At 29.1% G+C, this 17,047-nt stretch overlaps 1 long non-coding RNA gene across 1 annotated transcript; it reads left to right on the top strand.

Moving 5' to 3' along the window:
* The first annotated feature begins 9,507 nt into the window (after nucleotides 1–9,507).
* Nucleotides 9,508–10,378, top strand: LOC126880509 (uncharacterized). The gene is made up of 2 exons (XR_007696615.1): nucleotides 9,508–9,879; nucleotides 9,936–10,378. It is a non-coding gene; the product is annotated as an uncharacterized LOC126880509 (long non-coding RNA).
* The last annotated feature ends 6,669 nt before the right edge of the window (nucleotides 10,379–17,047 follow it).

Here is a 17,047-nt window from a genome sequence, read left to right as displayed (position 1 = left end):
TTTTGTATGTTCAATTTTGCACTTTAAAGTAATTTTGCCATATTGGTTTTGTTTTTTGCTTCACTTTTTATATTTTTTTTTGTTGACGATTTATCTAATTTCAGAAATTTGTATTTGCTGTTGTTATATATATATATATATATATATATATATATATATATATATATATATATATATTTAAAAACATGAGATGTAGATCCTTGAAACACACTCAGTGATCAAAGGATCCAAGGTTAATGGTTTGACGACCACTCGTACGAAATCAAACAGATGAAATAGAGAATGTGGAAAAATCCCCTTACGAACAATTCACACATCCACCATTTCGGGTTGGGAAAAATTTTTCGAATAGAATCAAAGATCCAAACACCAGTTCTTAGAAATGTGTTTCGCCCTCTTCAACCTCTCTGGGCTTATCAATAAAGATGAGAGGTTGAATATCTTTAGACACATTCCAATCAAAAAACAACATTCAAGGGCGAAACACATTTCTAAGAACTGGTGTTTGGATCTTTGATTCTATTCGAAAAATTTTTCCCAACCCGAAATGGTGGATGTGTGAATTGTTCGTAAGGGGATTTTTCCACATTCTCTATTTCATCTGTTTGATTTCGTACGAGTGGTCGTCAAACCATTAACCTTGGATCCTTTGATCACTGAGTGTGTTTCAAGGATCTACATCTCATGTTTTTAAACATAGATTTTACTTACATTAAGTAATTAGGGAATTAAAACTTGAGACTGTCATTGTCGGACTTGCCGTAGATTTACGCACCTTCTATGTCTAGGTCTCGAATGTTGTTTTTTGATTGGAATGTGTCTAAAGATATTCAACCTCTCATCTTTATTGATAAGCCCAGAGAGGTTGAAGAGGGCGAAACACATTTCTAAGAACTGGTGTTTGGATCTTTGATTCTATTCGAAAAATTTTTCCCAACCCGAAATATATATATATATATATATATATATATATATATATATATATATATATATATATATATATATATATATATATATATATATATATATATATCATAAAGGAGTACGACCGTCAATTCCAATATAACAAAGGAGCACTCGTAAGTGTAGGGTTTTATCGGTCAAGTGGGTGAAAAAAAGAGACAAAGAATTCAGCTACTTCATCTATTTATTGAAGACGTTTCGTCTACTGCTCAGTAGACATCATCAGTTCATCTACAAAAAGAGTGTTATAAGAAACAACATCCAAAAGAGAGGTAAAAAAGCACTAGCGTTACCTTAAAAAGACATGTAGCAAAAGATAAGATGTACATAGTAAAAAAAAACCTTATCCATGAACCAATGTAATGTATAAGTATGTAACATTTAAGTGTATAGTTAATATTTAAAAACTTTAGTACAGCCAAAGACAAGACCATGTGGTAACAGTCACATATAAAAAACAAGTGGAAAAAAGCTGGCTTGCTTTTTTTCAAAGTCAAGAATGAACCAAGAAAAAACCAGATTCACACTTCCAAAAATTTAGTAGTGTTTAAGCATACTTCATTTTAACCTTAGGCAACATCATTAAATGAATATAGTGCTAATATGCAACTTCGAAAATTTAAAGTTGAATAGTTACCAGCAGGTCATCCTAGCCCAACGGACACACAAAAGAAAATGGAGTTTGGATTATCAGGTGTAAACTGACATCTCGCCAAGAGGCAGGCAACCTTTAAAAAATTTTATAACAAAGAGTGACTGACAACTGCAGCGCAGCGCGGTAAAATTTAAATTGATGTATTTAAAACAGTTATAAAAGTGTTTAAAAAGTGAAAGTAATATCAAGAAGTAATCAAGGGATGTACCTTATACCTCGTAGACAAGAATCACAGTTTATTTTAAACAAGTGAGGGCACTTCACACAATTATATGGAAAAGTGCCTACGTTAGTACTGGTCATCCAGTTACTAACGAATATATAAGATAGTACAATAGTATAACTCCCATATATCGCAGCTCAAAATGCAAGAAAAAATATGCAATAATTTAAGAAAATTTATAAATCAGTTTAGCAAATTGTAATTTATAATTAATATCAATAATGCAAAATTTTATCCTATGGAAAATTTTAAATTGTTCAATCTATTAAGTAACTGTTATTATCAAAAAAAAAAAAGTGGGAAAAGCTTGAAAAAACCACCAAAAACTTTTTTACAATAAAATAATTTAAGTGTAATAACATCTACTGATTCCGCAAGATCAATATTAAAAGAAGTGGGAAAAGCCTGAAAACCACAAAAGGTTTTTGTGGTTTTCAGGCTTTTCCCACTTCTTTTAATATTGATCTTGCGGAATCAGTAGATGTTATTACACTTAAATTATTTTATTGTAAAAAAGTTTTTGGTGGTTTTTTCAAGCTTTTCCCACTTTTTTTTTTTTGATAATAACAGTTACTTAATAGATTGAACAATTTAAAATTTTCCATAGGATAAAATTTTGCATTATTGATATTAATTATAAATTACAATTTGCTAAACTGATTTATAAATTTTCTTAAATTATTGCATATTTTTTCTTGCATTTTGAGCTGCGATATATGGGAGTTATACTATTGTACTATCTTATATATTCGTTAGTAACTGGATGACCAGTACTAACGTAGGCACTTTTCCATATAATTGTGTGAAGTGCCCTCACTTGTTTAAAATAAACTGTGATTCTTGTCTACGAGGTATAAGGTACATCCCTTGATTACTTCTTGATATTACTTTCACTTTTTAAACACTTTTATAACTGTTTTAAATACATCAATTTAAATTTTACCGCGCTGCGCTGCAGTTGTCAGTCACTCTTTGTTATAAAATTTTTTAAAGGTTGCCTGCCTCTTGGCGAGATGTCAGTTTACACCTGATAATCCAAACTCCATTTTCTTTTGTGTGTCCGTTGGGCTAGGATGACCTGCTGGTAACTATTCAACTTTAAATTTTCGAAGTTGCATATTAGCACTATATTCATTTAATGATGTTGCCTAAGGTTAAAATGAAGTATGCTTAAACACTACTAAATTTTTGGAAGTGTGAATCTGGTTTTTTCTTGGTTCATTCTTGACTTTGAAAAAAAGCAAGCCAGCTTTTTTCCACTTGTTTTTTATATGTGACTGTTACCACATGGTCTTGTCTTTGGCTGTACTAAAGTTTTTAAATATTAACTATACACTTAAATGTTACATACTTATACATTACATTGGTTCATGGATAAGGTTTTTTTTTACTATGTACATCTTATCTTTTGCTACATGTCTTTTTAAGGTAACGCTAGTGCTTTTTTACCTCTCTTTTGGATGTTGTTTCTTATAACACTCTTTTTGTAGATGAACTGATGATGTCTACTGAGCAGTAGACGAAACGTCTTCAATAAATAGATGAAGTAGCTGAATTCTTTGTCTCTTTTTTTCACCCACTTGACCGATAAAACCCTACACTTACGAGTGCTCCTTTGTTATATATATATATATATATATATATATATATATATATATATATATATATATATATATATATATATACGAATTTCTCTATTTTTGGGTATAGAAGTCAAACTGGGGCCTTAAAGTACACTATTATCCAATATTCAAGCTTTCGGAAATGTTTATTTCCTTTCTCAAGAATTTCTACAATGCAATAAGATAAAATTTAGAACATATGTATGAAAGAATAAAAAATATTAATGAGTAACTTACCAGAATTTAGATTATAAAAGAATGTTGATTACAATACATAATTAAAAATACTATTACTAAAACGGCTGTTTAACATTTCAAAAAACATAGAAACAATAAAAATTCTTCAGAAAACATTTTAGAAAAGATTAAAAAATTGATTAATTTTGAAGTTTTGATCTAATTTTGATTGACTTTTTAAAATTTATTTATAAATTCTAAATACATGGCTGACAAAGACTAAATGTAACTATGGTCATAGCATATCGGTGTCTACATCTACAAGGAATTGAAAACATTTTTTGATAATAAAAATAAGGAAATGTTTAAAAGCAAAAAAAAAAAAATTAATTTTAAATATTGGTGATATTAATTAATTTTGTTAACATTTAATGCCAAATTATAAAGTGTAGATTATAAAAAAAAAAAAATTATGATTTGATGTAACTATGATTATTTTTCAAAAGAAAGGATGTAATTAATTAATTAATTCAAAATTAATCAATTTTTTAATCTTTTCTAAAATGTTTTCTGAAGAATTTTTATTGTTTCTATGTTTTTTGAAATGTTAAACAGCCGTTTTAGTAATAGTATTTTTAATTATGTATTGTAATCAACATTCTTTTATAATCTAAATTCTGGTAAGTTACTCATTAATATTTTTTATTCTTTCATACATATGTTCTAAATTTTATCTTATTGCATTGTAGAAATTCTTGAGAAAGGAAATAAACATTTCCGAAAGCTTGAATATTGGATAATAGTGTACTTTAAGGCCCCAGTTTGACTTCTATACCCAAAAATAGAGAAATTCGTATTTCCTAATAAGTCAATTAAGATACTATTTGTATATATATATATATATATATATATATATATATATATATATATATATATATATATATATATATATATATATATATATATATATAAATCTGTAGGAAATATCAGGTATGTGGTCTATAATAAAAAATCTTTATTTTTTCTAAAAACTCAATATTTCGCACATTTTTTTGATGGCTTCTTCAGGAGTATACTGTAACAACAATTTTAACAACTTACAAAGACGTACAAACTAGATTTTAAAATACTTACAGAAAGTTAAAAGATTTCACAAATAAATAACATTGACATTAAAATAAAAATTGTTACTGTCATATATTAAAATGCATCTTAAAATTAATATAAGGAAAGGTCTGAAGCACGTTCGTTACAGTAATAAGACAAAACACATAAAATGACTCAAATGCAAAAAATAACAACAAAAGAACAATTAGAGGAATACTATTACTTTAATTATTAAGGTTAGTTGTTTATTAAGGCGAGTGTTAACTTAATGATTACTGTAAATTTTATTCAAAATATTACAATATATGTTACTTAACTGTCCAGTGTCTGTTTTGTAATTTAAAGTTTTTTTATTTTTGTTAATGTGATACATCTCCAGAAATAATCTACTTTTATAGTTATCAGACTGTGCCAAAATACGAGTATTATTATAGTCCAGCATATGACCGGTGTTTTCATAATGCTCAACTACTGCACACGTATTTTTTCTTAAGCGGCAATCACTTTTATGTTGTGTGATTCTTTGCTTTAACCATTGTGATGTTTGGCCAATGTAACTATTCTGACATCCTAGACACGGTATTTCATAAACAACATTACTTCTATACAAGGTTGGTACTGGGTCTTTAATTTTTGAGAATAATTGTTTGCTGTTCATAGTATTGTATTTGGCTATATTGATATTGGGAACATCTTTAAATATGGATATGACTGAATGTGTTAGACCATTAATAAAGGGGAGTTTTTTATATATAATTGACTTATTGTTGGAATCATGTCCCGTCCATGATTCCAACAATAAGTCAATTATATATAAAAAACTCCCCTTTATTAATGGTCTAACACATTCAGTCATATCCATATTTAAAGATGTTCCCAATATCAATATAGCCAAATACAATACTATGAACAGCAAACAATTATTCTCAAAAATTAAAGACCCAGTACCAACCTTGTATAGAAGTAATGTTGTTTATGAAATACCGTGTCTAGGATGTCAGAATAGTTACATTGGCCAAACATCACAATGGTTAAAGCAAAGAATCACACAACATAAAAGTGATTGCCGCTTAAGAAAAAATACGTGTGCAGTAGTTGAGCATTATGAAAACACCGGTCATATGCTGGACTATAATAATACTCGTATTTTGGCACAGTCTGATAACTATAAAAGTAGATTATTTCTGGAGATGTATCACATTAACAAAAATAAAAAAACTTTAAATTACAAAACAGACACTGGACAGTTAAGTAACATATATTGTAATATTTTGAATAAAATTTACAGTAATCATTAAGTAACACTCGCCTTAATAAACAACTAACCTTAATAATTAAAGTAATAGTATTCCTCTAATTGTTCTTTTGTTGTTATTTTTTGCATTTGAGTCATTTTATGTGTTTTGTCTTATTACTGTAACGAACGTGCTTCAGACCTTTCCTTATATTAATTTTAAGATGCATTTTAATATATGACAGTAACAATTTTTATTTTAATGTCAATGTTATTTATTTGTGAAATCTTTTAACTTTCTGTAAGTATTTTAAAATCTAGTTTGTACGTCTTTGTAAGTTGTTAAAATTGTTGTTACAGTATACTCCTGAAGAAGCCATCAAAAAAATGTGCGAAATATTGAGTTTTTAGAAAAAATAAAGATTTTTTATTATAGACCACATACCTGATATTTCCTACAGATTTATTTATTTTTTTTTGGTCGAAATAATCACTTTGAATATATATATATATATATATATATATATATATATATATATATATATATATATATATATATATATATATATATATATATATATATATATATTTTTTGTGACTCTATGTTAAGCTTTGTCCATAAAATTGTATAATTTTCAGTGGCAATAAAGCATATTTCTATTTAATGTTTATCTTTAGACTTTAGAGGCTCACAAAATAAACGATCGTTGAGAATCGGAAAAAATGTGGGGGTGGTTGATTGGACACTCTTACTAGCACATAACAAAAATTGAAGCGGAGAATATTTAGATTAGAGCTACTAGAGCTAAACCAAAAATAGTTAAAAAATGAAACAAAAAGAAAGTTATATACAATTTTCCAAAAAGGGCGCCACTTTGTCTTTCTCTGAGGGATAAGGAAAAATTTGAAAACCAAGATACATATTGTATAGATATTGACAACAGTAACAAGTAATATTATTTTTGTGATTATACTTATTTTTTCATGTAATATTTAAAAATTATACGTATACTTATTTTCAATTATTAATGTAACAAAACTTTTATTGGGCTGGCTCAAGTTAAAAAATTATCTCGAAGTTTAATTATCTCGAGGTTTTACGTCATCCAATCCCAGAAATGAAAGAACCAATACTCAGAAAAAAACTCATAGAAAAATAAAATTCAAAAGTAAATTGTAACCGTATATTAAAAAAAAATTGATTATACCAAAGAATTAAACACACATTTTAATAATAGAATAAACTGTAAAACAAACAATCTATGAAATGATTATGCAAATAAATGTAAACAAATATGAAAAATACCGGAAATTATTTTAAAATAGAAAGTTACCCAGTATAGATATAAAAATGAATTAGAACTGGTAAACCAAAATCAATTTAAAAATTACGAAATTGTTTATGTAAAAGTTTAGGTCCATATGTCCAATTCCACTGGAGTCTATACAGGGTGTCCCGGAAAATAGTGCGTTCCTTAAAGGTATAGATAGAAGGCACCATGTAGAACAAAAAACTCTTATAACATTTTTTTCTAAATTCAACCGTTTGACCAAAAAACTATAAAACATTTTGGAACGCAAATTCAAACCTGGCAACTCTGTGAAGTACAAGAATCTAAATGTAAATAGTCCCATGTTTAGTAAACAGATAATTTGAAAGAATCCTGTTTAGTATCAACGCCGAAAATGTTTTTGAATCGTGTGTTCATGAGTAATATTATGATATTATGTTGTTTATTTATGGCAGATCAATAAATGGAGAGGCATAATACCTACTAAAATTCTTTCAAAATGTTTTGCTGGAATTTCTCGTCGTACGAGTGCATGTTTCTCTATGAATTCATGTGTTCGCAAAAGTGGTGGTTCAGTTAAAATATGTGTTTTCATCTTATAATATGTAAGTATAATTCGTTTAAAATTATGCCATATTTCAACTACATTTTAAAAAAAATTATAGTAAACAAAAATAGTTAGTATTAGGTTGGATTATTTTAAATACTGTAAGGCACAAACGAGTTCTTATTCACCAGTGCGTAACATGTTGCCAGATTATTTAATTTTCTGAAGATTAAAATTCAGGTATATGGAAACCAATGTAATCTTTTTTTTGGAAACGGCTAACTTTAGAAAAAAATGGTATAGGACTTTTTTGTTCCAAATTGTGTATTCTCTCCATACCTTAAAGGAACGCACTATTTTCCGGGACACCCTGTATATACGTCGATGAAACCAAAGAAAACCGAAATCGTCGCAACAGAGAATATTGATAGGGAGAAATATAGTTTTAAATACCTTGGTATAACTGCTACCACTCGTCACTGAATTTAATGTTAAATTAAAAAACTTTTACTCAGTACTTTGTGTTTACGGGTGCCTATAAGGCCTTGATTAACGAAGACTGGCACTTTTTTACTTCTTTTTCAACACCAAATTGCTCCTGTCAGCTATCGGAATTCCACTGCCTTCTTCTCTCTTGTCAAAAAACTGTCTTCTCACTTGCCCTTCCATCAATAACATCCCTTCAGTTCTATTGGCCAACACCAATATATCTCTTCTTCATATCTCACCGTATCCAAATTACCAATTGTCATTACTTTTTATATTTTCTAGGAAATCGGAAATCCCGACTTTTTCCAAATAGTTCTGGTAAACTCCGATAACAACACCGTCTTTCGTATATTCTCATTCACCCGCGAATTGTTCTTAGAAGCACTTTCTATTAAATTTAACCGCACTGGTAACATTATAAACATTTATCCAAAATTCATAGAATTTTTTTATCATTGTTAAAATAAATTACTGGGTAGTTTCAATCGAAACCTATTTTACATGGTGAATACAAAAAATTAAATATTTTAAAAACGAAATATTTTAACGTAATACAAATTGACAAAATTTATGCATACAAATTATTATAAGTACAATAATTAGATAATTATGTAGATGTTCTTTTTCCTCTCTGCCTTTCTTTATCTATGACAATATATACAATAATATACAACTCTATAGGGTTAAAAATGGTGGGATTAATTTAAGATAATGAAATTCGAACCAATAAGGATGAAATATGAAATTAAAAGCCATTCTTGTAAGAATAAACGTCATACTGATGCTCCGGATAGTTACTGTCTTTTAATCACTACTTTAAATATTTATAAATTTTCAGATGAACAATGACGTAACTGTAAAAAGCGTTGAAATGGGGGGATTAAATTAAACATCATTGTAAGAATAAACGCCCTACCGATATACCTGGACGATTACTCCTGATTTAATCCCTATTTTAAATATTTAAAAATCGTTTTTTTGCTCTGCTGAGGCAGTTAGTCATTCTTATTCCGGACCGGCGATATGGTGTTCTTTCCATCTTTAAATTCCTTCTTCAGTTTTGTGAAGTTCCTTGTTTATAAAATGACAACTGTAATCTGATTTTGTTATTTCTGAACCCAAGTAGCAATTTGTCGACGCGACAACGTTGTCTACCGCGTGGCAACGTTTTCTTACAACAATGGTCGCGTTCACCAGAATAATCCGAGTGCAATCCGATTAATTTGCGCTGAAACGCTGACAGTTTTTTTACTAGTGAACGACTGACGTTTGACATTCGATTGAGAGTGTTCTGTGTTCCATTTGTTTATTTTTTTATTCTTTGTTTATATAATTTATAACCTAGACAGTTTTGTTTTTAAATAAAACTGAAACTGTGTCTAAGCTAAAATGGATAATATTCTTGAAGAATTTTTGTTTGGGGACGAAATTAGCAAATGCCGTTATACATTTAGCAGATGTACCTGCCTCACAATTATTCCAGAAGGATGAGATGAAATTAAATATATATAAACCATAATTCAATATCCAATTTAGAGAACATTTTCGTATGTCCAGAACTACTTTCCAGGTAAAATTGTATAACAAATTAATAACATCATGTATATTATATTGTTATATTTCCAGGAACTATTTAATTGTATTGGTCATATCCACCAATTTGAAAACAGAATAATTCTATTGGAAAAAATTAATGTTTATGATGTGGATGCTAAGTAAACCAGAGAATTTGTTGCTGGGGATACGTTTGGTTTGCCAAAGAGCTCTGGACATAAGATTTTCACCCAAATAATATAGAATTACAAAAAATTGGAAATAACTAATCTTGAATATCAATGTGTATATTGAGTTTAATTTTATTGTAAATATTCTATAATATAATTTTATTGTAAATATTGTATTAACACATTTGTGGACACATCTTCATATGCAGACAGTAATTTCCCTTTGTAAGTACATGCATATTAGTCGTATCTGCGAATGGGTTAATTGTAAATCGTAATCAATAAAAATTTTTTGTGAATCAATAAAAAACTGGTTTGTTTGAAAATAAATGTAGTACAAATGTGGTCATAATATTTATTTTCATGCTTAGATAAAAACTAAATGTATTGTACTTAACACAACCTTTCATATATCTTCCTCCTCCATTGTTAAGCAGAATTTGTTAACAAGAATTGTCCCTCCATTCTTTTTTTAATAAGAGGAATTTCTTCCTTAGCGTTCCTAGTATTTGGTTGTGGCTCTAAAATTGCATTTGTTTCACTGAGAGCATCTAAAAGGTCTCTCAATCCTTATTTCGTTTGACATAGCCATACTCGTAGAAATAATTCTATCTGTATTGATGGTATTATCAGAGAACAACGAACACATGGTGGTCTTCAGAGTGCTCCCAACCAACAGTACCTTATGCTGCTGCGTTTTCTTTTACTGTTTTAACCCTTATCCGGGCAAGTGGGGCTCAATAGGCCCGAAATGCCATGTCTTTTATATGGAAGTAAAATGTCTTGCCCGGATAAGTATTAAAGTGAGCTTTCTCGTTTCAGAATTTTTTATCGAATACAGCTTCAAGATAATGTAACCATGCAAAATAATTATTTTTTCCCTTTATAGGATGCCAGCAACAACTTTGTAATGTGAGATTGCTTGGAAATGTGCTTCTGTATGAGCATCATAAAGGGATGTCTACTGCATTCCCAGTTTATCTCAAGAGTTAGTTGGTTGTGATCAAAGAATCGTATTAAAAAATAGATTATATCTCCCTCTAGTTCTTTTTTCATAGTACTTATATTAAATTTGGATTATGCCTAATTCCATGAAATGACAACAAATAATATGATTGTAAATAGTTTTGAAAAAGCTGTTTAAACTGTATAATTAAATTTTTTTTAAAACGTCTACTTTTAAAAATTTCGTACCTAGGCCTGGATCCCGCATACCAAAAAAAAGTTGATTAATAGCAAGCTCAAATTTGTTAATAGCTTAACGGTGTCTAGTTGGACACACTTTGATGTATAGAAACACTGGAACAGGGGAAGCCTTAATTGTGGAACGTGCCATCCTGACAAGTTTATGATTGTGAAAACTAGCAGGTTGTTTTTAAGTTTATTCAATAGCAAACTTTGTATATTATAATATATGAAAAATTTTTTGTCCGAAAAATATGTTGGGCAGTTGGCTGAAAGACTTTGGTCGATGGCCTTTTGGTACATTGTATCAATAAAGTATGTCTCTCTCTATGTTGGGCATTTTAATAATTCCGACACGTAGAACATGTCAGAGGATAGGAATTATATTGGTGATAAATAGCAGTCTAATTTTGCATGCTAATGAAAGAGTAGCAAATCAATAGGAAGTTCTGTCTGACACAACACATGAGACGTTTTTGTAGTCTGACGTTCGAAACCTGTTCAACAATTAAAACTTCCCGTTCCAGTGTTTGTTTTAAATTAAAACATCAAAGTTTGTCCGACTAGACACCGTTAAGCTAATAACAAATTTTCAGCTTGCTATTAATAAACTTTCTTTTGGTATGCAGGATCCAGGCCTATTAACTATTTAACTCGAGCAGATTCCATTTTACCAGCGAATATAAATCTCATTCAAAATTCGGCATATCTAGATACTTAACTTAATGAAATCTTACCAGAATAATAAACGTTTACTACAAGAACAAGAAAATTTTGATAATAAATTAAAGATTCGGTCAGCTGTAGAAAGGTTTGAACTAATAAAATGCAAATTTAGAGGATTAAAATTTGATACAGAAAATATTCGATTAACGAACATTGTGTTTTACACAATTTTATAATATAGAAGGCAATAATGTTCTGGATAAATGCAATATTGAGTAGGTATGCTAAATAAAGAAATTAATAACATAACGGTGGGTGAAGAAGAATAAAAAATTGGAAATATTATTGAAAATAACTAATATGGAGTATTATTGTATAGGTACCTACCTACCTATATTAAATTTAATTTTATTGTAGGTAAATATTAATTACAAATAGTTGGTATGCAATCAATACCAATTTTTATAAGATTTGTGAATCAATCAAAAACTGGATTGTTGGAAAATAAATGAGGTAGGTACCTACTATACAGATATTGTGTTAATATTTCATGTGTTAAATAAAAAAACACAAATATTTCTAACTTAATTTAGATAATAACTATATATAGGATACATATTAATAATACTAAAATAAGAACTACAAATATTTACAATAAATTACATACAATAATTATTGTATTTATATTCAATTTTAATTAAATTATCCATTTTACTTTGAACTTAATTTTAAAGTTGGCGGGATTCAGCTATCACAGCACAATAACAAATTTAAGGCTGAATAAAATGGCGAGCGCTTCCAATCCGATTAATTCAGCGCACCGTTCACTAGTAAAAGAGCTTCCAATCCGATTGCAATCCGATTCCAAGCTCTCTGTTTGATGAACGCAACCATTGTTATTGCCTAGAAGACGACCCTATTCTGCACTGATTTGGTGGACGATTTTTGAGTTGTCTTGACGTTGCCTAGGCAACCTCCTGTTTAAGCAACATCGGGTCGTAAGCGTTGCATAAGGCAACTGAAGCGACTATAAAAAGCACATGCGCGTGCAATGGTTGCTCAAGGAGTCAGACTAGTTATGTTTTTTACCTATATTTTTAACACCTGTATGGTGAATGCGAATACCAAAAACTAAACTGTTTTGACATCGTATTGGGTATTTAAATTTATATAAATACATAAAGGACTTATTACCTGATGTGAAATTTATGAACGCATCTCAGATTACCGTCAAATATGGATATTTCACCTTTAAAAAACACACGCGCTCCTTTTTTTATGACATTTTTGACAAAAAATATGCAAATTTAAAAAATCAAATTTTAATATAAAAGTCAAAATTTATGTTAAAGATGTTCTGTATAAATTTAATGTATTGATGGTGCTTTTAAAGGTATCAGAAAAGGACTGCATTTTTTATATTCTGTGTTTTCAGTTTCTTTACATCCCAAAAATCTCAAGTAAAACCAAAATGGCGCATTAAACAATATTACCAATATTACTAAAAAATACCTTATTACCAACCTTAGACGGATAAGACAACTTAGAAGTCCAATCGCCAACCAAACCCGGCCGGCGCGCCGACTATCAAAACCATTTTAGAACGCACCCTCTTATTGGGTGACAGAGGTCATGTGACCAGTGTCAAAAGTGTATCATTCTTCTTAACAGCGTTGCCACATTTAGTAGATTTCTACTTTTTTGGTAGATTTTTGATATTTTTTAAAAAATTCTAGTAGGCAATATTTTTTAGTAGATTTTTGGTATATTTCAACAGAATTTGATCCATTTTTTCGAATCATGAGGAAACTATAATAAGTATTTTTGAAAAATTTAAACGCAGAATGAAAGACTGCATTATTTAGAAAAATTAAAAAGTTTCTTTTGAACGAGATATTTGGAATTAAAGTCACACTAAATTTTTTCTTTTTTCACCCCTGTAACTTATTAACATAAACATTATAGAAGTTTTCAGGGACTTTTGGTCCTCGGTAATAACGTAATCTTTCTTTCTGCGTTTAAATTTTTCAAAAATACTTAAGTTTTCTAAGGATTCGCAAAAAATGAAAACATTTAAAATACATTTAACATTTTAACAGACGACATTTTGCGCCTATCCCCTTAAGTTAGCTGTTGTTTTTATTATTAAAAAATCCCAAATATATCCCAAAAATCCTTACGTATATTTCAGTTTTTGATTTAGTAGATTTTAGCTAAAAAATGGTAATTATCAGTTGGTGGTTTGGAATTATTAGGTTTCCAATTTTGTGGAATTCCTCTTGGGACATTTAGGACGGATGTGCATATCACTGTATTACTGTATTTACATGGCCTAAAAAGAATCTACTGATTTTGTGAAAACAAAACTACTGAAAGAGTACAAACTGACCTTGCAACACTGTCTACAAAAGCTGTTATAAAGATTAAAATTATCAAATCTCAAATCTACTGATAAAATAAAACAATGGAATGGAAACCAGCTATTAAAAAAACAAATAAACAGGTTGTTAAATAAATGGAAAATTTCCATCAAAATAAAATATATAATAATAAGAAAAATAAGGTTATAAAGTAAATTCTTTTTCTCCTCTGGAAGTTACCGCAAACGTGTCACACCTCTAGAACAACACCTAGGGTCGTGACGTGACAGATAACTACTCAACTACAGAGTCGGCCAGGGCGTAAATTAGTTTAGCATTAAGTCGTTGCGATTGTTGAAAAAACTGAACTGTGATATGTAGTTGTCACAATGGTAATAAATTAGTTGCCCGTATAACTAAAACTAAAGGTAGGTATTACTTAACGTTGTAACATCGTAATGTCAGTCGGGGTAGGGGACGTTGGCCGAAACAACTGAAAATTCTCTTGGGCAACGTTGTATACAGTGCATTTGTTTGTATTGACAACCAATGCGTCGAAAAATTGCTACTTGGGAAATGCTCATAAAGAAACATTTTAGATAACAGTATGAGATGGCTTGAAAACATCTAAAAAGTTTGTAAAAAATAAATATCAGCTACTATGCCCTCTTTCAATTAAAACTTTTATTCAATACCAAACTAATAAATGTTTACTCATTCGTTTATCCATGAGCAAACTTTAAAACTCTAGTATATTTTATAAATTATAGAAGAATTCTTATACTAATATTTAACATTGATATAAATTAATAATATCGTGAAAATTTTGTTAAACATCAACTATCAACTACTTTCCAACCTATGTATACTTGCAAGTGTATATATACTTCATGTTATAACTAAATTTCAAAACTTCACGCTTAATTCTCATTATGATAATTAACCGACAAAGCAAGGGGACTTCATAAGCATGCCATAACTCTTTCTGAGAACCGACCTAACTTTGGAGGTTCTAAATTTTACAACTATTCGCCAAGCTACATTAGGGAGGAGAGTAGCATTCATCTATTCAAAACTAAATTAAACGCATGTCTAGTCCAGTTGTGCATTTTATAACTTAAATTATTTTTTTATATTTAATTTACAATTTTAATTGCGAATAAACTACAATTTCAGTTTTAAATTAAATTTCTTTGACGTTTCGACTTCCAGTTCTGAACGTTATCAAAACATTAAAGAATTAAACAAATTTTGTTTTTGTTTTGTTGTTTATTTATTTCTTTATTTTTTTATTCCCCATTAAAACAGTAAATTACATAAGATGCCAACAGAGAATAGCTTCAGAACAATAGTTTTGTATTTGATATGAAATTGTGGTGGGAATTAATGTTGAATGCAGGTTGTAATTAAGGGGGTACGTTTATTGGTCCAATGAATATATGAATATGGCAATATATAAGAATGCATCTTGGTCCAATGCTATTTAAATGCATTTTTTTTTCGAATCCTTAGAAAACTAGATAACATAAATATTTTTGAAAAATTTAAACGCAAAATGAAAGATTACATTATTACCGAGGGCCGAAAGTTCCTTGGAATAAACAAAAAGTTTCTTCTGAATGAAATATATGAAAAACAAATCAATTTAAATATTCTATTTTTTTACCCCTGTAACTTATTAAAATTAGCATTATACAAGGTGTCCCGGAAAAACTGGTCATAAATTATACCACACATTCTGGAGTCAAAAATAGTTCGATTGAACCTAACTTAGCTTAGTGCAATGTGCTCATAAAAAAAGTTAGAGCCCTCTGAGTTACAAAATGAAAATCGATTTTTTTCAATATATCGAAAACTATTAAATATTTTTTATTGAAAATGGACATGTAGCATTCTTATGGCAGGATCATCTTAAAACAAAATTATAGTGAGATTTGTCCACCCCATAAACATTTTATGGTGGTTTTGATCCCTTAAACCCTCCAAACTTTTGTGTACGTTCCAATTAATTCATTATTGTGGTACCATTAGTTAAACACAACGTTTTTAAAACTTTTTTACCTCTTAGAATTTTTTCGATAAGCGAGTTTTTATCGAGATGCGGCTTCTTTTTTAATATATTTACATAAAAATTTTATGGGAGTTTTGTTCCTTTAAACCCCCCAAATGTTTGTGTACGTTCCAATTAAACTATTATTGTGGTACCATTAGTTAAACACAGTGTTTTTAAAACATTTTGCCTCATTAGTCTTTTTTTGATAAATCACCTTTTATCGAGATGTGGTTTCTTTTTCAAAATATACCTAAAAATGTAAATTAAAAATACATTTTCAGATTATTAATAGGTATCTATAATCGTACTTAACCATATACTGCATATACAAATATATGGTGGATTCGATAAATATTCAAAATATCTCGATAAACACTGGCTTATCGAAAAAGTCTTAAGAGGCAAAAATGTTTTAAAAACAGTGTGTTTAACTAATAGTGCCACACTAATAATTAAATTGGAACGTACACAAAAGTTTGGGGGGGTTTAAGGGAACAAAACCCCCATAAAATTGTTATGGGGTACACATATTTCACTTTAATTTTTATTTAAGATGCTGCTGCCATAAGAATGCCACATGTCCATTTTCAATAAAAAATCTCTAAGAGTTTTCGATATATGAAAAAAAATTGATTTTCATTTTGTAACTTCAAAGGGCTGCAACTTATTTTGTGTGCACTATTGTATATAGGTAAGTGAGGTTCAATCAACCTATTTTTGACCTCAGAATCTGTGGTATAATTTATGACT

This window comes from Diabrotica virgifera, chromosome 1 (genome assembly GCF_917563875.1).
Source record: "Diabrotica virgifera virgifera chromosome 1, PGI_DIABVI_V3a".
Lineage (NCBI taxonomy): Eukaryota > Metazoa > Arthropoda > Insecta > Coleoptera > Chrysomelidae > Diabrotica > Diabrotica virgifera.
The sequence above is the reverse complement of the archived record's forward strand: the minus strand, read 5'-3'. Positions and strand labels throughout refer to the sequence as shown.